This window comes from Dama dama, chromosome 13 (assembly GCF_033118175.1).
Source record: "Dama dama isolate Ldn47 chromosome 13, ASM3311817v1, whole genome shotgun sequence".
Classification (NCBI taxonomy): Eukaryota; Metazoa; Chordata; class Mammalia; order Artiodactyla; family Cervidae; genus Dama; species Dama dama.
In genome coordinates, this window is record NC_083693.1 from 11,334,544 (window position 1) to 11,359,078 (window position 24,535).

Sequence of the window (24,535 nt, forward strand, 5' to 3'; positions counted from 1 at the left end):
AGTGAGTAGACTGACTGGCAGGAAGAGACGCATGCCTTGAATTCTGCTCCTATTCGAGGGTGCGCTGGGCCGAATCTGCCCTAGTGCCAAGTTCACCTTACTCTGTAGTTCTCTGGGAAACTTTTCTGGTTAGGGTGGAGGTGAACCTTGTGCCAAGGACCCCAGAGCTGTAGTAGTAGCTACAGTCTCAGGGTACGTGGCATTGACACAGATGCTCCGCAATGTGGACTTGGGCGGTCAGATTCTGTGCTTTGGTCAGAGATCATGGGTCATGGAGACTGGGAGCCTAGAGCCTACGTCAACAGCCCCTCAGTGAAATTTTGCATGGGGCTGAAGCAAGTTGCCAGGTGTCATCCCCCATTTGGTTGGAGGACAGGAAGTCAGGTCTCCATGAAGACGGCATGCGTGTTCAGACTGCAGGGCCTTTCATTGCGGGCTCTGAGACTTGGCTACCTGGACATATTTCTGGACACACCCCCAAATTGCCGAGAGTGCATTCTTGTTGGTACACCGGGACACAGGCACTCAACCCCACATCGAAGCCCCTGCCACCCATGCATGCTGAGTCAGAAAGACACCCACATGACCTTGAGCCTAATTTGTGCACTCTTTTGAACGGTAGGTAACCAGTTGTCTGTAAGGGATGGATGTAGTTGGGTTGCAGATACAGGCCTTCCCCCAGTGAAACCTCTGCATCAGTGTTACTCAGTGAGAGACCAAGTCCACATCTCAAGTGTTCCTGTGCTTTCTGTCCCCTCGTCAGGTGCAGTTGCCAGATATGGCTGTCCATGACCCAGGTGACGAAGGTCCGCCCCTGAGGCGGTGGCCCGAGGTGCAAGGGAGTCCGGCAAGAAGTATGGCGGCCCAGGGTGGTGCCAGGTCTTTTAGGATCACCGAGTATGGTACGGCTTCTCCTGCCCCAAGAGGTGTCGTGAATTTCAGGTTTCCTGGCACTGCCTGAGTGGCTGTACGTATGGAGGGTCCGTTCCTCTCGCTGAGAAGGCTGGGGGCTCTGAGGTGCCCCGGCTGCTGGAGGACTCCCAGGTCACTGGCTCCTCCTTGGAGCGGCGCTGCCTGCCCTGTGGAGGTGGGGAGCCAGCCAGCACGTGCTCGGATCGATGACGACACCCTCTCATGCATTCCTTGGAAAATCTGAACAAAATGAGTGAGAACTCACTACCGTCTCCTCATCGAAACTGAGGTCCAGCACGTTGCCTCCCTTGGGGTTAAGGGTGGGACTGGTTAGCAAGAGGGCTTCTCTGACTGCGTCACACACACGCATGGAGGAGCCAGGTCACCACCATTTGCGAGGCTCCCATCTGCGGGTGGGCCGTGTCCAGATGTTCGAGCAGCCCTCTTGGAATGTGGGGTCCACGGTGAAGGGCACTGAGGAGCAGAAGAGGCATCCGGCTTGTGCAGTGGTGGTAGGTGTCGCAGTCGATCCTGGCATCGGACAGTGAGCTCTTCTCTCAGAGCGGTGCATTTTGTCCTGGTTCCTGCTGCAAGTGTGCTAATTGGGGCTCTCGTGATGTCGATTCTGACGCAAGGAAGCTTCTGTGGTGTCTGATTGGAGGCCCAGGTCAGATCTGAGGCCCTGGCCATTGCGGCCCTTTGGGTTGGTGAGATTGCTGAGGACACTTTGGGCTGCAGCGGCTGCAGAGGCCTAGGGGAACGGTGGCAGTTGTGAAAGTGAATAGGCCTCATTTCTGCCCTTGGCAGTTCCTGAATTGCAAGTCCTGTCACATGCTTGAGTCTTGGAGGTCGCCATGGACTGTGTTGTGGTCACAGGCCTGCATTGCTCCTGCATGTTGACCAGAGCCGCAGAGGAGAATGGTTGGGCAGGTGAGGAAAAGCGCAGTGTGATTGCCTGGGATGTTATGTCTGCTGAGGCTGCAGGCACTGTTGTTCTGTTTTCACTGATACATAGTGTGGTCCTTTTGAAGCTGCCCTCAGCTGGGTATAGAGGAGGGGGCATTGCTTGTGCCTGGGAGGCTCAGTGACAGGTGACGTTTGTGTCGTTGGTGGCCTGCTGCCAGTAGAAGGACTCCCGAAGGGTATCTTTGGTGCCTTGAAGAGTTGCAAGATGAGAGGCCAAGCAAGCAGCCCTGTGGGTTGTAATGTGGTGTGTGCACATGCCCCTTGGCCGCCATTTGTCCCCTGGGCCTGGAATTACCTAGGCTCCCTAAGGTTGGGGCCAGTCAGCCAGCCCTGACAGCACCAATGTGTTCGCCCCCTGGCAATGGAGCATCAAGCTTGGAGGCCCATGGTTCTGGTAGAGATTGGCCATTGGTTGGAATACCCAGGCTGACTCAGTGTAGGAGCCAGCAGCTCCCATGGCGCTTTGGCAGAGACCTGTGGCATCCAGGGTCTTCCCCTGACAGGTCTTCTGAAGTCTTCATGAAAGCATCCTTAATGATCTGAGTGCACGCGGTCATTTTGCCCAGCATCATCCTGTGGGTGTTCCTGCTTGAGGATTGTCCCTGTGTGTGCCGAGGCCTTGGAGGCTTCAGATTTGGGTGAGTGACCCTTGGGGCAGGATGAGTCCAATGTGGACCACGCCCTGCATTATGGGAGCTTTCTGTAGGGTGTTGTCAGTATCCTGGTCCCTACAGGGTGTGGATGTGAGGATAATCTGGCCAGGAAAGGGATCCCGTTTCTGTGGGAGTGACCCCTGGATCCTGGTACCTGAGGAAGTCCAAGTCCCATCCTTCCTTTCTGTCAGTGGCCGCCCAGTGAGTAGACTGACTGGCAGGAAGAGACGCATGCCTTGAATTCTGCTCCTATTCGAGGGTGCGCTGGGCCGAATCTGCCCTAGTGCCAAGTTCACCTTACTCTGTAGTTCTCTGGGAAACTTTTCTGGTTAGGGTGGAGGTGAACCTTGTGCCAAGGACCCCTGAGCTGTAGTAGTAGCTAGTCTCAGGGTACGTGGCATTGACACAGATGCTCCGCAATGTGGACTTGGGCGGTCAGATTCTGTGCTTTGGTCAGAGATCATGGGTCATGGAGACTGGGAGCCTAGAGCCTACGTCAACAGCCCCTCAGTGAAATTTTGCATGGGGCTGAAGCAAGTTGCCAGGTGTCATCCCCCATTTGGTGGGAGGACAGGAAGTCAGGGCTCCATGAAGACGGCATGCGTGTTCAGACTGCAGGGCCTTTCATTGCGGGCTCTGAGACTTGGCTACCTGGACATATTTCTGGACACACCCCCAAATTGCCGAGAGTGCATTCTTGTTGGTACACCGGGACACAGGCACTCAACCCCACATCGAAGCCCCTGCCACCCATGCATGCTGAGTCAGAAAGACACCCACATGACCTTGAGCCTAATTTGTGCACTCTTTTGAACGGTAGGTAACCAGTTGTCTGTAAGGGATGGATGTAGTTGGGTTGCAGATACAGGCCTTCCCCCAGTGAAACCTCTGCATCAGTGTTACTCAGTGAGAGACCAAGTCCACATCTCAAGTGTTCCTGTGCTTTCTGTCCCCTCGTCAGGTGCAGTTGCCAGATATGGCTGTCCATGACCCAGGTGACGAAGGTCCGCCCCTGAGGCGGTGGCCCGAGGTGCAAGGGAGTCCGGCAAGAAGTATGGCGGCCCAGGGTGGTGCCAGGTCTTTTAGGATCACCGAGTATGGTACGGCTTCTCCTGCCCCAAGAGGTGTCGTGAATTTCAGGTTTCCTGGCACTGCCTGAGTGGCTGTACGTATGGAGGGTCCGTTCCTCTCGCTGAGAAGGCTGGGGGCTCTGAGGTGCCCCGGCTGCTGGAGGACTCCCAGGTCACTGGCTCCTCCTTGGAGCGGCGCTGCCTGCCCTGTGGAGGTGGGGAGCCAGCCAGCACGTGCTCGGATCGATGACGACACCCTCTCATGCATTCCTTGGAAAATCTGAACAAAATGAGTGAGAACTCACTACCGTCTCCTCATCGAAACTGAGGTCCAGCACGTTGCCTCCCTTGGGGTTAAGGGTGGGACTGGTTAGCAAGAGGGCTTCTCTGACTGCGTCACACACACGCATGGAGGAGCCAGGTCACCACCATTTGCGAGGCTCCCATCTGCGGGTGGGCCGTGTCCAGATGTTCGAGCAGCCCTCTTGGAATGTGGGGTCCACGGTGAAGGGCACTGAGGAGCAGAAGAGGCATCCGGCTTGTGCAGTGGTGGTAGGTGTCGCAGTCGATCCTGGCATCGGACAGTGAGCTCTTCTCTCAGAGCGGTGCATTTTGTCCTGGTTCCTGCTGCAAGTGTGCTAATTGGGGCTCTCGTGATGTCGATTCTGACGCAAGGAAGCTTCTGTGGTGTCTGATTGGAGGCCCAGGTCAGATCTGAGGCCCTGGCCATTGCGGCCCTTTGGGTTGGTGAGATTGCTGAGGACACTTTGGGCTGCAGCGGCTGCAGAGGCCTAGGGGAACGGTGGCAGTTGTGAAAGTGAATAGGCCTCATTTCTGCCCTTGGCAGTTCCTGAATTGCAAGTCCTGTCACATGCTTGAGTCTTGGAGGTCGCCATGGACTGTGTTGTGGTCACAGGCCTGCATTGCTCCTGCATGTTGACCAGAGCCCCAGAGGAGAATGGTTGGGCAGGTGAGGAAAAGCGCAGTGTGATTGCCTGGGATGTTATGTCTGCTGAGGCTGCAGGCACTGTTGTTCTGTTTTCACTGATACATAGTGTGGTCCTTTTGAAGCTGCCCTCAGCTGGGTATAGAGGAGGGGGCATTGCTTGTGCCTGGGAGGCTCAGTGACAGGTGACGTTTGTGTCGTTGGTGGCCTGCTGCCAGTAGAAGGACTCCCGAAGGGTATCTTTGGTGCCTTGAAGAGTTGCAAGATGAGAGGCCAAGCAAGCAGCCCTGTGGGTTGTAATGTGGTGTGTGCACATGCCCCTTGGCCGCCATTTGTCCCCTGGGCCTGGAATTACCTAGGCTCCCTAAGGTTGGGGCCAGTCAGCCAGCCCTGACAGCACCAATGTGTTCGCCCCCTGGCAATGGAGCATCAAGCTTGGAGGCCCATGGTTCTGGTAGAGATTGGCCATTGGTTGGAATACCCAGGCTGACTCAGTGTAGGAGCCAGCAGCTCCCATGGCGCTTTGGCAGAGACCTGTGGCATCCAGGGTCTTCCCCTGACAGGTCTTCTGAAGTCTTCATGAAAGCATCCTTAATGATCTGAGTGCACGCGGTCATTTTGCCCAGCATCATCCTGTGGGTGTTCCTGCTTGAGGATTGTCCCTGTGTGTGCCGAGGCCTTGGAGGCTTCAGATTTGGGTGAGTGACCCTTGGGGCAGGATGAGTCCAATGTGGACCACGCCCTGCATTATGGGAGCTTTCTGTAGGGTGTTGTCAGTATCCTGGTCCCTACAGGGTGTGGATGTGAGGATAATCTGGCCAGGAAAGGGATCCCGTTTCTGTGGGAGTGACCCCTGGATCCTGGTACCTGAGGAAGTCCAAGTCCCATCCTTCCTTTCTGTCAGTGGCCGCCCAGTGAGTAGACTGACTGGCAGGAAGAGACGCATGCCTTGAATTCTGCTCCTATTCGAGGGTGCGCTGGGCCGAATCTGCCCTAGTGCCAAGTTCACCTTACTCTGTAGTTCTCTGGGAAACTTTTCTGGTTAGGGTGGAGGTGAACCTTGTGCCAAGGACCCCTGAGCTGTAGTAGTAGCTAGTCTCAGGGTACGTGGCATTGACACAGATGCTCCGCAATGTGGACTTGGGCGGTCAGATTCTGTGCTTTGGTCAGAGATCATGGGTCATGGAGACTGGGAGCCTAGAGCCTACGTCAACAGCCCCTCAGTGAAATTTTGCATGGGGCTGAAGCAAGTTGCCAGGTGTCATCCCCCATTTGGTGGGAGGACAGGAAGTCAGGGCTCCATGAAGACGGCATGCGTGTTCAGACTGCAGGGCCTTTCAGTGCGGGCTCTGAGACTTGGCTACCTGGACATATTTCTGGACACACCCCCAAATTGCCAAGAGTGCATTCTTGTTGGTACACTGGGACACAGGCACTCAACCCCACATCGAAGCCCCTGCCACCCATGCATGCTGAGTCAGAAAGACACCCACATGACCTTGAGCCTAATTTGTGCACTCTTTTGAACGGTAGGTAACCAGTTGTCTGTAAGGGATGGATGTAGTTGGGTTGCAGATACAGGCCTTCCCCCAGTGAAACCTCTGCATCAGTGTTACTCAGTGAGAGACCAAGTCCACATCTCAAGTGTTCCTGTGCTTTCTGTCCCCTTGTCAGGTGCAGTTGCCAGATATGGCTGTCCATGACCCAGGAGACGAAGGTCCGCCCATGAGGCGGCGGCTCGAGGTGCAAGGGAGTCCGGCAAGAAGTGTGGCGGCCCAGGGTGCTGCCCGGTCTTTAGGATCACCGAGCACGGTACGGCTTCTCCTGCCCCAAGACGTGTCGTGAATTTCAGGTTTCCTGGCACTGCCTGAGTGGCTGTACGTATGGAGGGTCCGTTCCTCTCGCTGAGAAGGCTGGGGGCTCTGAGTTGCCCCGGCTGCTGGAGGACTCCCAGGTCACTGGCTCCTCCTTGGAGCGGCGCTGCCTGCCCTGTGGAGGTGGGGAGCCAGCCAGCACGTGCTCGGATCGATGACGACACCCTCTCATGCATTCCTTGGAAAATCTGAACAAAATGAGTGAGAACTCACTACCGTCTCCTCATCGAAACTGAGGTCCAGCACGTTGCCTCCCTTGGGGTTAAGGGTGGGACTGGTTAGCAAGAGGGCTTCTCTGACTGCGTCACACACACGCATGGAGGAGCCAGGTCACCACCATTTGCGAGGCTCCCATCTGCGGGTGGGCCGTGTCCAGATGTTCGAGCAGCCCTCTTGGAATGTGGGGTCCACGGTGAAGGGCACTGAGGAGCAGAAGAGGCATCCGGCTTGTGCAGTGGTGGTAGGTGTCGCAGTCGATCCTGGCATCGGACAGTGAGCTCTTCTCTCAGAGCGGTGCATTTTGTCCTGGTTCCTGCTGCAAGTGTGCTAATTGGGGCTCTCGTGATGTCGATTCTGACGCAAGGAAGCTTCTGTGGTGTCTGATTGGAGGCCCAGGTCAGATCTGAGGCCCTGGCCATTGCGGCCCTTTGGGTTGGTGAGATTGCTGAGGACCCTGTGGGCTGCAGCGGCTGCAGAGACCTAGGGGAACGGTGGCAGTTGTGAAAGTTAATAGGCCTCATTTCTGCCCTTGGCAGTTCCTGAATTGCAAGTCCTGTCACATGCTTGAGTCTTGGAGGTCGCCATGGACTGTGTTGTGGTCACAGGCCTGCATTGCTCCTGCATGTTGACCAGAGCCCCAGAGGAGAATGGTTGGGCAGGTGAGGAAAAGCGTAGTGTGATTGCCTGGGATGTTATGTCTGCTGAGGCTGCAGGCACTGTTGTTCTGTTTTCACTGATACATAGTGTGGTCCTTTTGAAGCTGCCCTCAGCTGGGTATAGAGGAGGGGGCATTGCTTGTGCCTGGGAGGCTCAGTGACAGGTGACGTTTGTGTCGTTGGTGGCCTGCTGCCAGTAGAAGGACTCCCGAAGGGTATCTTTGGTGCCTTGAAGAGTTGCAAGAAGAGAGGCCAAGCAAGCAGCCCTGTGGGTTGTAATGTGGTGTGTGCACATGCCCCTTGGCCGCCATTTGTCCCCTGGGCCTGGAATTACCTAGGCTCCCTAAGGTTGGGGCCAGTCAGCCGGCCCTGATAGCACCAATGTGTTCGCCCCCTGGCAATGGAGCATCAAGCTTGGAGGCCCATGGTTCTGGTAGAGATTGGCCATTGGTTGGAATACCCAGGCTGACTCAGTGTAGGAGCCAGCAGCTCCCATGGCGCTTTGGCAGAGACCTGTGGCATCCAGGGTCTTCCCCTGACAGGTCTTCTGAAGTCTTCATGAAAGCATCCTTAATGATCTGAGTGCACGCGGTCATTTTGCCCAGCATCATCCTGTGGGTGTTCCTGCTTGAGGATTGTCCCTGTGTGTGCCGAGGCCTTGGAGGCTTCAGATTTGGGTGAGTGACCCTTGGGGCAGGATGAGTCCAATGTGGACCACGCCCTGCATTATGGGAGCTTTCTGTAGGGTGTGGTCAGTAGCCTGGTCCCTACAGGGTGTGGATGTGAGGATAATCTGGCCAGGAAAGGGATGGTGTTTCTGTGGGACTGACCCCTGGATCCTGGTACCTGAGGAAGTCCAAGTCCCATCCTTCCTTTCTGTCAGTGGCCGCCCAGTGAGTAGACTGACTGGCAGGAAGAGACGCATGCCTTGAATTCTGCTCCTATTCGAGGGTGCGCTGGGCCGAATCTGCCCTAGTGCCAAGTTCACCTTACTCTGTAGTTCTCTGGGAAACTTTTCTGGTTAGGGTGGAGGTGAACCTTGTGCCAAGGACCCCTGAGCTGTAGTAGTAGCTACAGTCTCAGGGTACGTGGCATTGACACAGATGCTCCGCAATGTGGACTTGGGTGGTCAGATTCTGTGCTTTGGTCAGAGATCATGGGTCATGGAGACTGGGAGCCTAGAGCCTACGTCAACAGCCCCTCAGTGAAATTTTGCATGGGGCTGAAGCAAGTTGCCAGGTGTCATCCCCCATTTGGTGGGAGGACAGGAAGTCAGGGCTCCATGAAGACGGCATGCGTGTTCAGACTGCAGGGCCTTTCAGTGCGGGCTCTGAGACTTGGCTACCTGGACATATTTCTGGACACACCCCCAAATTGCCGAGAGTGCATTCTTGTTGGTACACCGGGACACAGGCACTCAACCCCACATCGAAGCCCCTGCCACCCATGCATGCTGAGTCAGAAAGACACCCACATGACCTTGAGCCTAATTTGTGCACTCTTTTGAACGGTAGGTAACCAGTTGTCTGTAAGGGATGGATGTAGTTGGGTTGCAGATACAGGCCTTCCCCCAGTGAAACCTCTGCATCAGTGTTACTCAGTGAGAGACCAAGTCCACATCTCAAGTGTTCCTGTGCTTTCTGTCCCCTTGTCAGGTGCAGTTGCCAGATATGGCTGTCCATTACCCAGGAGACGGAGGTCCGCCCATGAGGCGGCGGCTCGAGGTGCAAGGGAGTCCGGCAAGAAGTGTGGCGGCCCAGGGTGCTGCCCGGTCTTTAGGATCACCGAGCACGGTACGGCTTCTCCTGCCCCAAGACGTGTCGTGAATTTCAGGTTTCCTGGCACTGCCTGAGTGGCTGTACGTATGGAGGGTCCGTTCCTCTCACTAAGAAGCCTGGGGGCTCTGAGGTGCCCCGGCTGCTGGAGGACTCCCAGGTCACTGACTCCTCCTTGGAGCGGCGCTGCCTGCCCTGTGGAGGTGGGGAGCCAGCCAGCACGTGCTCGGATCGATGACGACACCCTCTCATGCATTCCTTGGAAAATCTGAACAAAATGAGTGAGAACTCACTACCGTCTCCTCATCGAAACTGAGGTCCAGCACGTTGCCTTCCTTGGGGTTAAGGGTGGGACTGGTTAGCAAGAGGGCTTCTCTGACTGCGTCACACACACGCATGGAGGAGCCAGGTCACCACCATTTGCGAGGCTCCCATCTGCGGGTGGGCCGTGTCCAGATGTTCGAGCAGCCCTCTTGGAATGTGGGGTCCACGGTGAAGGGCACTGAGGAGCAGAAGAGGCATCCGGCTTGTGCAGTGGTGGTAGGTGTCGCAGTCGATCCTGGCATCGGACAGTGAGCTCTTGTCTCAGAGCGGTGCATTTTGTCCTGGTTCCTGCTGCAAGTGTGCTAATTGGGGCTCTCGTGATGTCGATTCTGACGCAAGGAAGCTTCTGTGGTGTCTGATTGGAGGCCCAGGTCAGATCTGAGGCCCTGGCCATTGCGGCCCTTTGGGTTGGTGAGATTGCTGAGGACCCTGTGGGCTGCAGCGGCTGCAGAGACCTAGGGGAACGGTGGCAGTTGTGAAAGTGAATAGGCCTCATTTCTGCCCTTGGCAGTTCCTGAATTGCAAGTCCTGTCACATGCTTGAGTCTTGGAGGTCGCCATGGACTGTGTTGTGGTCACAGGCCTGCATTGCTCCTGCATGTTGACCAGAGCCCCAGAGGAGAATGGCTGGGCAGGTGAGGAAAAGCGCAGTGTGATTGCCTGGGATGTTATGTCTGCTGAGGCTGCAGGCACTGTTGTTCTGTTTTCACTGATACATAGTGTGGTCCTTTTGAAGCTGCCCTCAGCTGGGTATAGAGGAGGGGGCATTGCTTGTGCCTGGGAGGCTCAGTGACAGGTGACGTTTGTGTCGTTGGTGGCCTGCTGCCAGTAGAAGGACTCCCGAAGGGTATCTTTGGTGCCTTGAAGAGTTGCAAGAAGAGAGGCCAAGCAAGCAGCCCTGTGGGTTGTAATGTGGTGTGTGCACATGCCCCTTGGCCGCCATTTGTCCCCTGGGCCTGGAATTACCTAGGCTCCCTAAGGTTGGGGCCAGTCAGCCGGCCCTGATAGCACCAATGTGTTCGCCCCCTGGCAATGGAGCATCAAGCTTGGAGGCCCATGGTTCTGGTAGAGATTGGCCATTGGTTGGAATACCCAGGCTGACTCAGTGTAGGAGCCAGCAGCTCCCATGGCGCTTTGGCAGAGACCTGTGGCATCCAGGGTCTTCCCCTGACAGGTCTTCTGAAGTCTTCATGAAAGCATCCTTAATGATCTGAGTGCACGCGGTCATTTTGCCCAGCATCATCCTGTGGGTGTTCCTGCTTGAGGATTGTCCCTGTGTGTGCCGAGGCCTTGGAGGCTTCAGATTTGGGTGAGTGACCCTTGGGGCAGGATGAGTCCAATGTGGACCACGCCCTGCATTATGGGAGCTTTCTGTAGAGTGTGGTCAGTAGCCTGGTCCCTACAGGGTGTGGATGTGAGTATAATCTGGCCAGGAAAGGGATGGTGTTTCTGTGGGACTGACCCCTGGATCCTGGTACCTGAGGAAGTCCAAGTCCCATCCTTCCTTTCTGTCAGAGGCCGCCCAGTGAGTAGACTGACTGGCAGGAAGAGACGCATGCCTTGAATTCTGCTCCTATTCGAGGGTGTGCTGGGCCGAATCTGCCCTAGTGCCAAGTTCACCTTACTCTGTAGTTCTCTGGGAAACTTTTCTGGTTAGGGTGGAGGTGAACCTTGTGCCAAGGACCCCTGACCTGTAGTAGTAGCTACAGTCTCAGGGTACGTGGCATTGACACAGATGCTCCGCAAGGTGGCCTTGGGCGGTCAGATTCTGCGCTTTGTTCAGAGATCATGGGTCATGGAGACTGGGAGCCTAGAGCCTACGTCAACAGCCCCTCAGTGAAATTTTGCATGGGGCTGAAGGTAGTTGCCAGGTGTCATCCCCCATTTCGTGGGAGGACAGGAGGTCAGGGCTCCATGAAGACGGCATGCGTGTTCCGACTGCAGGGCCTTTCAGTGCGGGCTCTGAGACTTGGCTACCTGGACATATTTCTGGACACACCCCCAAATTGCCAAGAGTGCATTCTTGTTGGTACACCGGGACACAGGCACTCAACCCCACATCGAAGCCCCTGCCACCCATGCATGCTGAGTCAGAAAGACACCCACATGACCTTGAGCCTAATTTGTGCACTCTTTTGAACGGTAGGTAACCAGTTGTCTGTAAGGGATGGATGTAGTTGGGTTGCAGATACAGGCCTTCCCCCAGTGAAACCTCTGCATCAGTGTTACTCAGTGAGAGACCAAGTCCACATCTCAAGTGTTCCTGTGCTTTCTGTCCCCTTGTCAGGTGCAGTTGCCAGATATGGCTGTCCATTACCCAGGAGACGAAGGTCCACCCATGAGGCGGCGGCTCGAGGTGCAAGGGAGTCCGGCAAGAAGTGTGGCGGCCCAGGGTGCTGCCCGGTCTTTAGGATCACCGAGCACGGTACGGCTTCTCCTGCCCCAAGACGTGTCGTGAATTTCAGGTTTCCTGGCACTGCCTGAGTGGCTGTACGTATGGAGGGTCCGTTCCTCTCGCTGAGAAGGCTGGGGGCTCTGAGTTGCCCCGGCTGCTGGAGGACTCCCAGGTCACTGGCTCCTCCTTGGAGCGGCGCTGCCTGCCCTGTGGAGGTGGGGAGCCAGCCAGCACGTGCTCGGATCGATGACGACACCCTCTCATGCATTCCTTGGAAAATCTGAACAAAATGAGTGAGAACTGACTACCGTCTCCTCATCGAAACTGAGGTCCAGCACGTTGCCTCCCTTGGGGTTAAGGGTGGGACTGGTTAGCAAGAGGGCTTCTCTGACTGCGTCACACACACGCATGGAGGAGCCAGGTCACCACCATTTGCGAGGCTCCCATCTGCGGGTGGGCCGTGTCCAGATGTTCGAGCAGCCCTCTTGGAATGTGGGGTCCACGGTGAAGGGCACTGAGGAGCAGAAGAGGCATCCGGCTTGTGCAGTGGTGGTAGGTGTCGCAGTCGATCCTGGCATCGGACAGTGAGCTCTTCTCTCAGAGCGGTGCATTTTGTCCTGGTTCCTGCTGCAAGTGTGCTAATTGGGGCTCTCGTGATGTCGATTCTGACGCAAGGAAGCTTCTGTGGTGTCTGATTGGAGGCCCAGGTCAGATCTGAGGCCCTGGCCATTGCGGCCCTTTGGGTTGGTGAGATTGCTGAGGACCCTGTGGGCTGCAGCGGCTGCAGAGACCTAGGGGAACGGTGGCAGTTGTGAAAGTGAATAGGCCTCATTTCTGCCCTTGGCAGTTCCTGAATTGCAAGTCCTGTCACATGCTTGAGTCTTGGAGGTCGCCATGGACTGTGTTGTGGTCACAGGCCTGCATTGCTCCTGCATGTTGACCAGAGCCCCAGAGGAGAATGGTTGGGCAGGTGAGGAAAAGCGCAGTGTGATTGCCTGGGATGTTATGTCTGCTGAGGCTGCAGGCACTGTTGTTCTGTTTTCACTGATACATAGTGTGGTCCTTTTGAAGCTGCCCTCAGCTGGGTATAGAGGAGGGGGCATTGCTTGTGCCTGGGAGGCTCAGTGACAGGTGACGTTTGTGTCGTTGGTGGCCTGCTGCCAGTAGAAGGACTCCCGAAGGGTATCTTTGGTGCCTTGAAGAGTTGCAAGAAGAGAGGCCAAGCAAGCAGCCCTGTGGGTTGTAATGTGGTGTGTGCACATGCCCCTTGGCCGCCATTTGTCCCCTGGGCCTGGAATTACCTAGGCTCCCTAAGGTTGGGGCCAGTCAGCCGGCCCTGATAGCACCAATGTGTTCGCCCCCTGGCAATGGAGCATCAAGCTTGGAGGCCCATGGTTCTGGTAGAGATTGGCCATTGGTTGGAATACCCAGGCTGACTCAGTGTAGGAGCCAGCAGCTCCCATGGCGCTTTGGCAGAGACCTGTGGCATCCAGGGTCTTCCCCTGACAGGTCTTCTGAAGTCTTCATGAAAGCATCCTTAATGATCTGAGTGCACGCGGTCATTTTGCCCAGCATCATCCTGTGGGTGTTCCTGCTTGAGGATTGTCCCTGTGTGTGCCGAGGCCTTGGAGGCTTCAGATTTGGGTGAGTGACCCTTGGGGCAGGATGAGTCCAATGTGGACCACGCCCTGCATTATGGGAGCATTCTGTAGGGTGTGGTCAGTATCCTGGTCCCTACAGGGTGTGGATGTGAGGATAATCTGGCCAGGAAAGGGATGGTGTTTCTGTGGGACTAACCCCTGGATCCTGGTACCTGAGGAAGTCCAAGTCCCATCCTTCCTTTCTGTCAGTGGCCGCCCAGTGAGTAGACTGACTGGCAGGAAGAGACGCATGCCTTGAATTCTGCTCCTATTCGAGGGTGCGCTGGGCCGAATCTGCCCTAGTGCCAAGTTCACCTTACTCTGTAGTTCTCTGGGAAACTTTTCTGGTTAGGGTGGAGGTGAACCTTGTGCCAAGGACCCCTGAGCTGTAGTAGTAGCTACAGTCTCAGGGTACGTGGCATTGACACAGATGCTCCGCAAGGTGGCCTTGGGCGGTCAGATTCTGCGCTTTGTTCAGAGATCATGGGTCATGGAGACTGGGAGCCTAGAGCCTACGTCAACAGCCCCTCAGTGAAATTTTGCATGGGGCTGAAGGTAGTTGCCAGGTGTCATCCCCCATTTCGTGGGAGGACAGGAGGTCAGGGCTCCATGAAGACGGCATGCGTGTTCCGACTGCAGGGCCTTTCAGTGCGGGCTCTGAGACTTGGCTACCTGGACATATTTCTGGACACACCCCCAAATTGCCGAGAGTGCATTCTTGTTGGTACACCGGGACACAGGCACTCAACCCCACATCGAAGCCCCTGCCACCCATGCATGCTGAGTCAGAAAGACACCCACATGACCTTGAGCCTAATTTGTGCACTCTTTTGAACGGTAGGTAACCAGTTGTCTGTAAGGGATGGATGTAGTTGGGTTGCAGATACAGGCCTTCCCCCAGTGAAACCTCTGCATCAGTGTTACTCAGTGAGAGACCAAGTCCACATCTCAAGTGTTCCTGTGCTTTCTGTCCCCTCGTCAGGTGCAGTTGCCAGATATGGCTGTCCATGACCCAGGTGACGAAGGTCCGCCCATGAGGCGGTGGCCCGAGGTGCAAGGGAGTCCGGCAAGAAGTATGGCGGCCCAGGGTGGTGCCAGGTCTTTTAGGATCACCGAGTATGGTACGGCTTCTCCTGCCCCAAGAGGTGTCGTGAATTTCAGGTTTCCTGGCACTGCCTGAGTGGCTGTACGTATGGAGGGTCCGTTCCTCTCGCTGAGAAGGCTGGGGGCTCTGAGGTGCCCCGGCTGCTGGAGGACTCCCAGGTCACTGGCTCCTCCTTGGAGCGGCGCTGCCTGCCCTGTGGAGGTGGGGAGCCAGCCAGCACGTGCTCGGATCGATGACGACACCCTCTCATGCATTCCTTGGAAAATCTGAACAAAATGAGTGAGAACTCACTACCGTCTCCTCATCGAAACTGAGGTCCAGCACGTTGCCTCCCTTGGGGTTAAGGGTGGGACTGGTTAGCAAGAGGGCTTCTCTGACTGCGTCACACACACGCATGGAGGAGCCAGGTCACCACCATTTGCGAGGCTCCCATCTGCGGGTGGGCCGTGTCCAGATGTTCGAGCAGCCCTCTTGGAATGTGGGGTCCACGGTGAAGGGCACTGAGGAGCAGAAGAGGCATCCGGCTTGTGCAGTGGTGGTAGGTGTCGCAGTCGATCCTGGCATCGGACAGTGAGCTCTTCTCTCAGAGCGGTGCATTTTGTCCTGGTTCCTGCTGCAAGTGTGCTAATTGGGGCTCTCGTGATGTCGATTCTGACGCAAGGAAGCTTCTGTGGTGTCTGATTGGAGGCCCAGGTCAGATCTGAGGCCCTGGCCATTGCGGCCCTTTGGGTTGGTGAGATTGCTGAGGACCCTGTGGGCTGCAGCGGCTGCAGAGACCTAGGGGAACGGTGGCAGTTGTGAAAGTTAATAGGCCTCATTTCTGCCCTTGGCAGTTCCTGAATTGCAAGTCCTGTCACATGCTTGAGTCTTGGAGGTCGCCATGGACTGTGTTGTGGTCACAGGCCTGCATTGCTCCTGCATGTTGACCAGAGCCCCAGAGGAGAATGGTTGGGCAGGTGAGGAAAAGCACAGTGTGATTGCCTGGGATGTTATGTCTGCTGAGGCTGCAGGCACTGTTGTTCTGTTTTCACTGATACATAGTGTGGTCCTTTTGAAGCTGCCCTCAGCTGGGTATAGAGGAGGGGGCATTGCTTGTGCCTGGGAGGCTCAGTGACAGGTGACGTTTGTGTCGTTGGTGGCCTGCTGCCAGTAGAAGGACTCCCGAAGGGTATCTTTGGTGCCTTGAAGAGTTGCAAGAAGAGAGGCCAAGCAAGCAGCCCTGTGGGTTGTAATGTGGTGTGTGCACATGCCCCTTGGCCGCCATTTGTCCCCTGGGCCTGGAATTACCTAGGCTCCCTAAGGTTGGGGCCAGTCAGCCGGCCCTGATAGCACCAATGTGTTCGCCCCCTGGCAATGGAGCATCAAGCTTGGAGGCCCATGGTTCTGGTAGAGATTGGCCATTGGTTGGAATACCCAGGCTGACTCAGTGTAGGAGCCAGCAGCTCCCATGGCGCTTTGGCAGAGAACTGTGGCATCCAGGGTCTTCCCCTGACAGGTCTTCTGAAGTCTTCATGAAAGCATCCTTAATGATCTGAGTGCACGCGGTCATTTTGCCCAGCATCATCCTGTGGGTGTTCCTGCTTGAGGATTGTCCCTGTGTGTGCCGAGGCCTTGGAGGCTTCAGATTTGGGTGAGTGACCCTTGGGGCAGGATGAGTCCAATGTGGACCACGCCCTGCATTATGGGAGCTTTCTGTAGGGTGTGGTCAGTATCCTGGTCCCTACAGGGTGTGGATGTGAGTATAATCTGGCCAGGAAAGGGATGGTGTTTCTGTGGGACTGACCCCTGGATCCTGGTACCTGAGGAAGTCCAAGTCCCATCCTTCCTTTCTGTCAGTGGCCGCCCAGTGAGTAGACTGACTGGCAGGAAGAGAAGCATGCCTTGAATTCTGCTCCTATTCGAGGGTGCGCTGGGCCGAATCTGCCCTAGTGCCAAGTTCACCTTACTCTGTAGTTCTCTGGGAAACTTTTCTGGTTAGGGTGGAGGTGAACCTTGTGCCAAGGACCCCTGAGCTGTAGTAGTAGCTACAGTCTCAGGGTACGTGGCATTGACACAGATGCTCCGCAATGTGGACTTGGGCGGTCAGATTCTGTGCTTTGGTCAGAGATCATGGGTCATGGAGACTGGGAGCCTAGAGCCTACGTCAACAGCCCCTCAGTGAAATTTTGCATGGGGCTGAAGCAAGTTGCCAGGTGTCATCCCCCATTTGGTGGGAGGACAGGAAGTCAGGGCTCCATGAAGACGGCATGCGTGTTCAGACTGCAGGGCCTTTCATTGCGGGCTCTGAGACTTGGCTACCTGGACATATTTCTGGACACACCCCCAAATTGCCGAGAGTGCATTCTTGTTGGTACACCGGGACACAGGCACTCAACCCCACATCGAAGCCCCTGCCACCCATGCATGCTGAGTCAGAAAGACACCCACATGACCTTGAGCCTAATTTGTGCACTCTTTTGAACGGTAGGTAACCAGTTGTCTGTAAGGTATGGATGTAGTTGGGTTGCAGATACAGGCCTTCCCCCAGTGAAACCTCTGCATCAGTGTTACTCAGTGAGAGACCAAGTCCACATCTCAAGTGTTCCTGTGCTTTCTGTCCCCTTGTCAGGTGCAGTTGCCAGATATGGCTGTCCATTACCCAGGAGACGAAGGTCCGCCCCTGCGGCGGCGGCTCGAGGTGCAAGGGAGTCCGGCAAGAAGTGTGGCGGCCCAGGGTGCTGCCCGGTCTTTAGGATCACCGAGCACGGTACGGCTTCTCCTGCCCCAAGACGTGTCGTGAATTTCAGGTTTCCTGGCACTGCCTGAGTGGCTGTACGTATGGAGGGTCCGTTCCTCTCGCTGAGAAGGCTGGGGGCTCTGAGGTGCCCCGGCTGCTGGAGGACTCCCAGGTCACTGGCTCCTCCTTGGAGCGGCGCTGCCTGCCCTGTGGAGGTGGGGAGCCAGCCAGCACGTGCTCGGATCGATGACGACACCCTCTCATGCATTCCTTGGAAAATCTGAACAAAATGAGTGAGAACTCACTACCGTCTCCTCATCGAAACTGAGGTCCAGCACGTTGCCTCCCTTGGGGTTAAGGGTGGGACTGGTTAGCAAGAGGGCTTCTCTGACTGCGTCACACACACGCATGGAGGAGCCAGGTCACCACCATTTGCGAGGCTCCCATCTGCGGGTGGGCCGTGTCCAGATGTTCGAGCAGCCCTCTTGGAATGTGGGGTCCACGGTGAAGGGCACTGAGGAGCAGAAGAGGCATCCGGCTTGTGCAGTGGTGGTAGGTGTCGCAGTCGATCCTGGCATCGGACAGTGAGCTCTTCTCTCAGAGCGGTGCATTTTGTCCTGGTTCCTGCTGCAAGTGTGCTAATTGGGGCTCTCGTGATGTCGATTCTGACGCAAGGAAGCTTCTGTGGTGTCTGATTGGAGGCCCAGGTCAGATCTGAGGCCCTGGCCATTGCGGCCCTTTGGGTTGGTGAGATTGCTGAGGACCCTGTGGGCTGCAGCGGCTGCAGAGACCTAGGGGAACGGTGGCAGTTGTGAAAGTTAATAGGCCTCATTTCTGCCCTTGGCAGTTCCTGAATTGCAAGTCCTGTCACATGCTTGAGTCTTGGAGGTCGCCATGGACTGTGTTGTGGTCACAGGCCTGCATTGCTCCTGCATGTTGACCAGAGCCCCAGAGGAGAATGGTTGGGCAGGTGAGGAAAAGCACAGTGTGATTGCCTGGGATGTTATGTCTGCTGAGGCTGCAGGCACTGTTGTTCTGTTTTCACTGATACATAGTGTGGTCCTTTTGAAGCTGCCCTCAGCTGGGTATAGAGGAGGGGGCATTGCTTGTGCCTGGGAGGCTCAGTGACAGGTGACGTTTGTGTCGTTGGTGGCCTGCTGCCAGTAGAAGGACTCCCGAAGGGTATCTTTGGTGCCTTGAAGAGTTGCAAGAAGAGAGGCCAAGCAAGCAGCCCTGTGGGTTGTAATGTGGTGTGTGCACATGCCCCTTGGCCGCCATTTGTCCCCTGGGCCTGGAATTACCTAGGCTCCCTAAGGTTGGGGCCAGTCAGCCGGCCCTGATAGCACCAATGTGTTCGCCCCCTGGCAATGGAGCATCAAGCTTGGAGGCCCATGGTTCTGGTAGAGATTGGCCATTGGTTGGAATACCCAGGCTGACTCAGTGTAGGAGCCAGCAGCTCCCATGGCGCTTTGGCAGAGAACTGTGGCATCCAGGGTCTTCCCCTGACAGGTCTTCTGAAGTCTTCATGAAAGCATCCTTAATGATCTGAGTGCACGCGGTCATTTTGCCCAGCATCATCCTGTGGGTGTTCCTGCTTGAGGATTGTCCCTGTGTGTGCCGAGGCCTTGGACGCTTCAGATTTGGGTGAGTGACCCTTGGGGCAGGATGAGTCCAATGTGGACCACGCCCTGCATTATGGGAGCTTTCTGTAGGGTGTGGTCAGTATCCTGGTCCCTACAGGGTGTGGATGTGAGTATAATCTGGCCAGGAAAGGGATGGTGTTTCTGTGGGACTGACCCCTGGATCCTGGTACCTGAGGAAGTCCAAGTCCCATCCTTCCTTTCTGTCAGTGGCCGCCCAGTGAGTAGACTGACTGGCAGGAAGAGACGCATGCCTTGAATTCTGCTCCTATTCGAGGGTGCGCTGGGCCGAATCTGCCCTAGTGCCAAGTTCACCTTACTCTGTAGTTCTCTGGGAAACTTTTCTGGTTAGGGTGGAGGTGAACCTTGTGCCAAGGACCCCTGAGCTGTAGTAGTAGCTACAGTCTCAGGGTACGTGGCATTGACACAGATGCTCCGCAATGTGGACTTGGGCGGTCAGATTCTGTGCTTTGGTCAGAGATCATGGGTCATGGAGACTGGGAGCCTAGAGCCTACGTCAACAGCCCCTCAGTGAAATTTTGCATGGGGCTGAAGCAAGTTGCCAGGTGTCATCCCCCATTTGGTGGGAGGACAGGAAGTCAGGGCTCCATGAAGACGGCATGCGTGTTCAGACTGCAGGGCCTTTCAGTGCGGGCTCTGAGACTTGGCTACCTGGACATATTTCTGGACACACCCCCAAATTGCCGAGAGTGCATTCTTGTTGGTACACCGGGACACAGGCACTCAACCCCACATCGAAGCCCCTGCCACCCATGCATGCTGAGTCAGAAAGACACCCACATGACCTTGAGCCTAATTTGTGCACTCTTTTGAACGGTAGGTAACCAGTTGTCTGTAAGGTATGGATGTAGTTGGGTTGCAGATACAGGCCTTCCCCCAGTGAAACCTCTGCATCAGTGTTACTCAGTGAGAGACCAAGTCCACATCTCAAGTGTTCCTGTGCTTTCTGTCCCCTTGTCAGGTGCAGTTGCCAGATATGGCTGTCCATTACCCAGGAGACGAAGGTCCGCCCCTGCGGCGGCGGCTCGAGGTGCAAGGGAGTCCGGCAAGAAGTGTGGCGGCCCAGGGTGCTGCCCGGTCTTTAGGATCACCGAGCACGGTACGGCTTCTCCTGCCCCAAGACGTGTCGTGAATTTCAGGTTTCCTGGCACTGCCTGAGTGGCTGTACGTATGGAGGGTCCGTTCCTCTCGCTGAGAAGGCTGGGGGCTCTGAGGTGCCCCGGCTGCTGGAGGACTCCCAGGTCACTGGCTCCTCCTTGGAGCGGCGCTGCCTGCCCTGTGGAGGTGGGGAGCCAGCCAGCACGTGCTCGGATCGATGACGACACCCTCTCATGCATTCCTTGGAAAATCTGAACAAAATGAGTGAGAACTCACTACCGTCTCCTCATCGAAACTGAGGTCCAGCACGTTGCCTCCCTTGGGGTTAAGGGTGGGACTGGTTAGCAAGAGGGCTTCTCTGACTGCGTCACACACACGCATGGAGGAGCCAGGTCACCACCATTTGCGAGGCTCCCATCTGCGGGTGGGCCGTGTCCAGATGTTCGAGCAGCCCTCTTGGAATGTGGGGTCCACGGTGAAGGGCACTGAGGAGCAGAAGAGGCATCCGGCTTGTGCAGTGGTGGTAGGTGTCGCAGTCGATCCTGGCATCGGACAGTGAGCTCTTCTCTCAGAGCGGTGCATTTTGTCCTGGTTCCTGCTGCAAGTGTGCTAATTGGGGCTCTCGTGATGTCGATTCTGACGCAAGGAAGCTTCTGTGGTGTCTGATTGGAGGCCCAGGTCAGATCTGAGGCCCTGGCCATTGCGGCCCTTTGGGTTGGTGAGATTGCTGAGGACCCTGTGGGCTGCAGCGGCTGCAGAGACCTAGGGGAACGGTGGCAGTTGTGAAAGTTAATAGGCCTCATTTCTGCCCTTGGCAGTTCCTGAATTGCAAGTCCTGTCACATGCTTGAGTCTTGGAGGTCGCCATGGACTGTGTTGTGGTCACAGGCCTGCATTGCTCCTGCATGTTGACCAGAGCCCCAGAGGAGAATGGTTGGGCAGGTGAGGAAAAGCGCAGTGTGATTGCCTGGGATGTTATGTCTGCTGAGGCTGCAGGCACTGTTGTTCTGTTTTCACTGATACATAGTGTGGTCCTTTTGAAGCTGCCCTCAGCTGGGTATAGAGGAGGGGGCATTGCTTGTGCCTGGGAGGCTCAGTGACAGGTGACGTTTGTGTCGTTGGTGGCCTGCTGCCAGTAGAAGGACTCCCGAAGGGTATCTTTGGTGCCTTGAAGAGTTGCAAGAAGAGAGGCCAAGCAAGCAGCCCTGTGGGTTGTAATGTGGTGTGTGCACATGCCCCTTGGCCGCCATTTGTCCCCTGGGCCTGGAATTACCTAGGCTCCCTAAGGTTGGGGCCAGTCAGCCGGCCCTGATAGCACCAATGTGTTCGCCCCCTGGCAATGGAGCATCAAGCTTGGAGGCCCATGGTTCTGGTAGAGATTGGCCATTGGTTGGAATACCCAGGCTGACTCAGTGTAGGAGCCAGCAGCTCCCATGGCGCTTTGGCAGAGACCTGTGGCATCCAGGGTCTTCCCCTGACAGGTCTTCTGAAGTCTTCATGAAAGCATCCTTAATGATCTGAGTGCACGCGGTCATTTTGCCCAGCATCATCCTGTGGGTGTTCCTGCTTGAGGATTGTCCCTGTGTGTGCCGAGGCCTTGGAGGCTTCAGATTTGGGTGAGTGACCCTTGGGGCAGGATGAGTCCAATGTGGACCACGCCCTGCATTATGGGAGCATTCTGTAGGGTGTGGTCAGTATCCTGGTCCCTACAGGGTGTGGATGTGAGGATAATCTGGCCAGGAAAGGGATGGTGTTTCTGTGGGACTGACCCCTGGATCCTGGTACCTGAGGAAGTCCAAGTCCCATCCTTCCTTTCTGTCAGTGGCCGCCCAGTGAGTAGACTGACTGGCAGGAAGAGACGCATGCCTTGAATTCTGCTCCTATTCGAGGGTGCGCTGGGCCGAATCTGCCCTAGTGCCAAGTTCACCTTACTCTGTAGTTCTCTGGGAAACTTTTCTGGTTAGGGTGGAGGTGAACCTTGTGCCAAGGACCCCTGAGCTGTAGTAGTAGCTACAGTCTCAGGGTACGTGGCATTGACACAGATGCTCCGCAATGTGGACTTGGGCGGTCAGATTCTGTGCTTTGGTCAGAGATCATGGGTCATGGAGACTGGGAGCCTAGAGCCTACGTCAACAGCCCCTCAGTGAAATTTTGCATGGGGCTGAAGCAAGTTGCCAGGTGTCATCCCCCATTTGGTGGGAGGACAGGAAGTCAGGGCTCCATGAAGACGGCATGCGTGTTCAGACTGCAGGGCCTTTCAGTGCGGGCTCTGAGACTTGGCTACCTGGACATATTTCTGGACACACCCCCAAATTGCCGAGAGTGCATTCTTGTTGGTACACCGGGACACAGGCACTCAACCCCACATCGAAGCCCCTGCCACCCATGCATGCTGAGTCAGAAAGACACCCACATGACCTTGAGCCTAATTTGTGCACTCTTTTGAACGGTAGGTAACCAGTTGTCTGTAAGGGATGGATGTAGTTGGGTTGCAGATACAGGCCTTCCCCCAGTGAAACCTCTGCATCAGTGTTACTCAGTGAGAGACCAAGTCCACATCTCAAGTGTTCCTGTGCTTTCTGTCCCCTCGTCAGGTGCAGTTGCCAGATATGGCTGTCCATGACCCAGGTGACGAAGGTCCGCCCATGAGGCGGTGGCCCGAGGTGCAAGGGAGTCCGGCAAGAAGTATGGCGGCCCAGGGTGGTGCCAGGTCTTTTAGGATCACCGAGTATGGTACGGCTTCTCCTGCCCCAAGAGGTGTCGTGAATTTCAGGTTTCCTGGCACTGCCTGAGTGGCTGTACGTATGGAGGGTCCGTTCCTCTCGCTGAGAAGGCTGGGGGCTCTGAGGTGCCCCGGCTGCTGGAGGACTCCCAGGTCACTGGCTCCTCCTTGGAGCGGCGCTGCCTGCCCTGTGGAGGTGGGGAGCCAGCCAGCACGTGCTCGGATCGATGACGACACCCTCTCATGCATTCCTTGGAAAATCTGAACAAAATGAGTGAGAACTCACTACCGTCTCCTCATCGAAACTGAGGTCCAGCACGTTGCCTCCCTTGGGGTTAAGGGTGGGACTGGTTAGCAAGAGGGCTTCTCTGACTGCGTCACACACACGCATGGAGGAGCCAGGTCACCACCATTTGCGAGGCTCCCATCTGCGGGTGGGCCGTGTCCAGATGTTCGAGCAGCCCTCTTGGAATGTGGGGTCCACGGTGAAGGGCACTGAGGAGCAGAAGAGGCATCCGGCTTGTGCAGTGGTGGTAGGTGTCGCAGTCGATCCTGGCATCGGACAGTGAGCTCTTCTCTCAGAGCGGTGCATTTTGTCCTGGTTCCTGCTGCAAGTGTGCTAATTGGGGCTCTCGTGATGTCGATTCTGACGCAAGGAAGCTTCTGTGGTGTCTGATTGGAGGCCCAGGTCAGATCTGAGGCCCTGGCCATTGCGGCCCTTTGGGTTGGTGAGATTGCTGAGGACCCTGTGGGCTGCAGCGGCTGCAGAGACCTAGGGGAACGGTGGCAGTTGTGAAAGTGAATAGGCCTCATTTCTGCCCTTGGCAGTTCCTGAATTGCAAGTCCTGTCACATGCTTGAGTCTTGGAGGTCGCCATGGACTGTGTTGTGGTCACAGGCCTGCATTGCTCCTGCATGTTGACCAGAGCCCCAGAGGAGAATGGTTGGGCAGGTGAGGAAAAGCGCAGTGTGATTGCCTGGGATGTTATGTCTGCTGAGGCTGCAGGCACTGTTGTTCTGTTTTCACTGATACATAGTGTGGTCCTTTTGAAGCTGCCCTCAGCTGGGTATAGAGGAGGGGGCATTGCTTGTGCCTGGGAGGCTCAGTGACAGGTGACGTTTGTGTCGTTGGTGGCCTGCTGCCAGTAGAAGGACTCCCGAAGGGTATCTTTGGTGCCTTGAAGAGTTGCAAGAAGAGAGGCCAAGCAAGCAGCCCTGTGGGTTGTAATGTGGTGTGTGCACATGCCCCTTGGCCGCCATTTGTCCCCTGGGCCTGGAATTACCTAGGCTCCCTAAGGTTGGGGCCAGTCAGCCGGCCCTGATAGCACCAATGTGTTCGCCCCCTGGCAATGGAGCATCAAGCTTGGAGGCCCATGGTTCTGGTAGAGATTGGCCATTGGTTGGAATACCCAGGCTGACTCAGTGTAGGAGCCAGCAGCTCCCATGGCGCTTTGGCAGAGAACTGTGGCATCCAGGGTCTTCCCCTGACAGGTCTTCTGAAGTCTTCATGAAAGCATCCTTAATGATCTGAGTGCACGCGGTCATTTTGCCCAGCATCATCCTGTGGGTGTTCCTGCTTGAGGATTGTCCCTGTGTGTGCCGAGGCCTTGGAGGCTTCAGATTTGGGTGAGTGACCCTTGGGGCAGGATGAGTCCAATGTGGACCACGCCCTGCATTATGGGAGCTTTCTGTAGGGTGTGGTCAGTATCCTGGTCCCTACAGGGTGTGGATGTGAGTATAATCTGGCCAGGAAAGGGATGGTGTTTCTGTGGGACTGACCCCTGGATCCTGGTACCTGAGGAAGTC

The 24,535-nt window shown here is 56.0% G+C and overlaps 9 non-coding genes across 9 annotated transcripts; all 9 read left to right on the forward strand.

The window, feature by feature from the left end:
- The first annotated feature begins 1,112 nt into the window (after positions 1 to 1,112).
- LOC133068629 (small nucleolar RNA SNORD116) lies at positions 1,113 to 1,205 on the forward strand. The gene has a single exon (XR_009695597.1). It is a non-coding gene; the product is annotated as a small nucleolar RNA SNORD116 (small nucleolar RNA).
- A 2,636-nt stretch (positions 1,206 to 3,841) lies between these two features.
- Positions 3,842 to 3,934, forward strand: LOC133068632 (small nucleolar RNA SNORD116). The gene has a single exon (XR_009695598.1). It is a non-coding gene; the product is annotated as a small nucleolar RNA SNORD116 (small nucleolar RNA).
- A 2,635-nt stretch (positions 3,935 to 6,569) lies between these two features.
- On the forward strand, positions 6,570 to 6,662 carry LOC133068633 (small nucleolar RNA SNORD116). Its single transcript, XR_009695599.1, has one exon. It is a non-coding gene; the product is annotated as a small nucleolar RNA SNORD116 (small nucleolar RNA).
- A 2,637-nt stretch (positions 6,663 to 9,299) lies between these two features.
- On the forward strand, positions 9,300 to 9,392 carry LOC133068634 (small nucleolar RNA SNORD116). The gene has a single exon (XR_009695600.1). It is a non-coding gene; the product is annotated as a small nucleolar RNA SNORD116 (small nucleolar RNA).
- A 2,637-nt stretch (positions 9,393 to 12,029) lies between these two features.
- LOC133068666 (small nucleolar RNA SNORD116) lies at positions 12,030 to 12,122 on the forward strand. Its single transcript, XR_009695629.1, has one exon. It is a non-coding gene; the product is annotated as a small nucleolar RNA SNORD116 (small nucleolar RNA).
- A 2,638-nt stretch (positions 12,123 to 14,760) lies between these two features.
- LOC133068635 (small nucleolar RNA SNORD116) lies at positions 14,761 to 14,853 on the forward strand. Its single transcript, XR_009695601.1, has one exon. It is a non-coding gene; the product is annotated as a small nucleolar RNA SNORD116 (small nucleolar RNA).
- Positions 14,854 to 17,490: 2,637 nt separating this feature from the next.
- On the forward strand, positions 17,491 to 17,583 carry LOC133068636 (small nucleolar RNA SNORD116). Its single transcript, XR_009695602.1, has one exon. It is a non-coding gene; the product is annotated as a small nucleolar RNA SNORD116 (small nucleolar RNA).
- A 2,637-nt stretch (positions 17,584 to 20,220) lies between these two features.
- LOC133068638 (small nucleolar RNA SNORD116) lies at positions 20,221 to 20,313 on the forward strand. The gene has a single exon (XR_009695604.1). It is a non-coding gene; the product is annotated as a small nucleolar RNA SNORD116 (small nucleolar RNA).
- A 2,638-nt stretch (positions 20,314 to 22,951) lies between these two features.
- LOC133068639 (small nucleolar RNA SNORD116) lies at positions 22,952 to 23,044 on the forward strand. Its single transcript, XR_009695605.1, has one exon. It is a non-coding gene; the product is annotated as a small nucleolar RNA SNORD116 (small nucleolar RNA).
- The last annotated feature ends 1,491 nt before the right edge of the window (positions 23,045 to 24,535 follow it).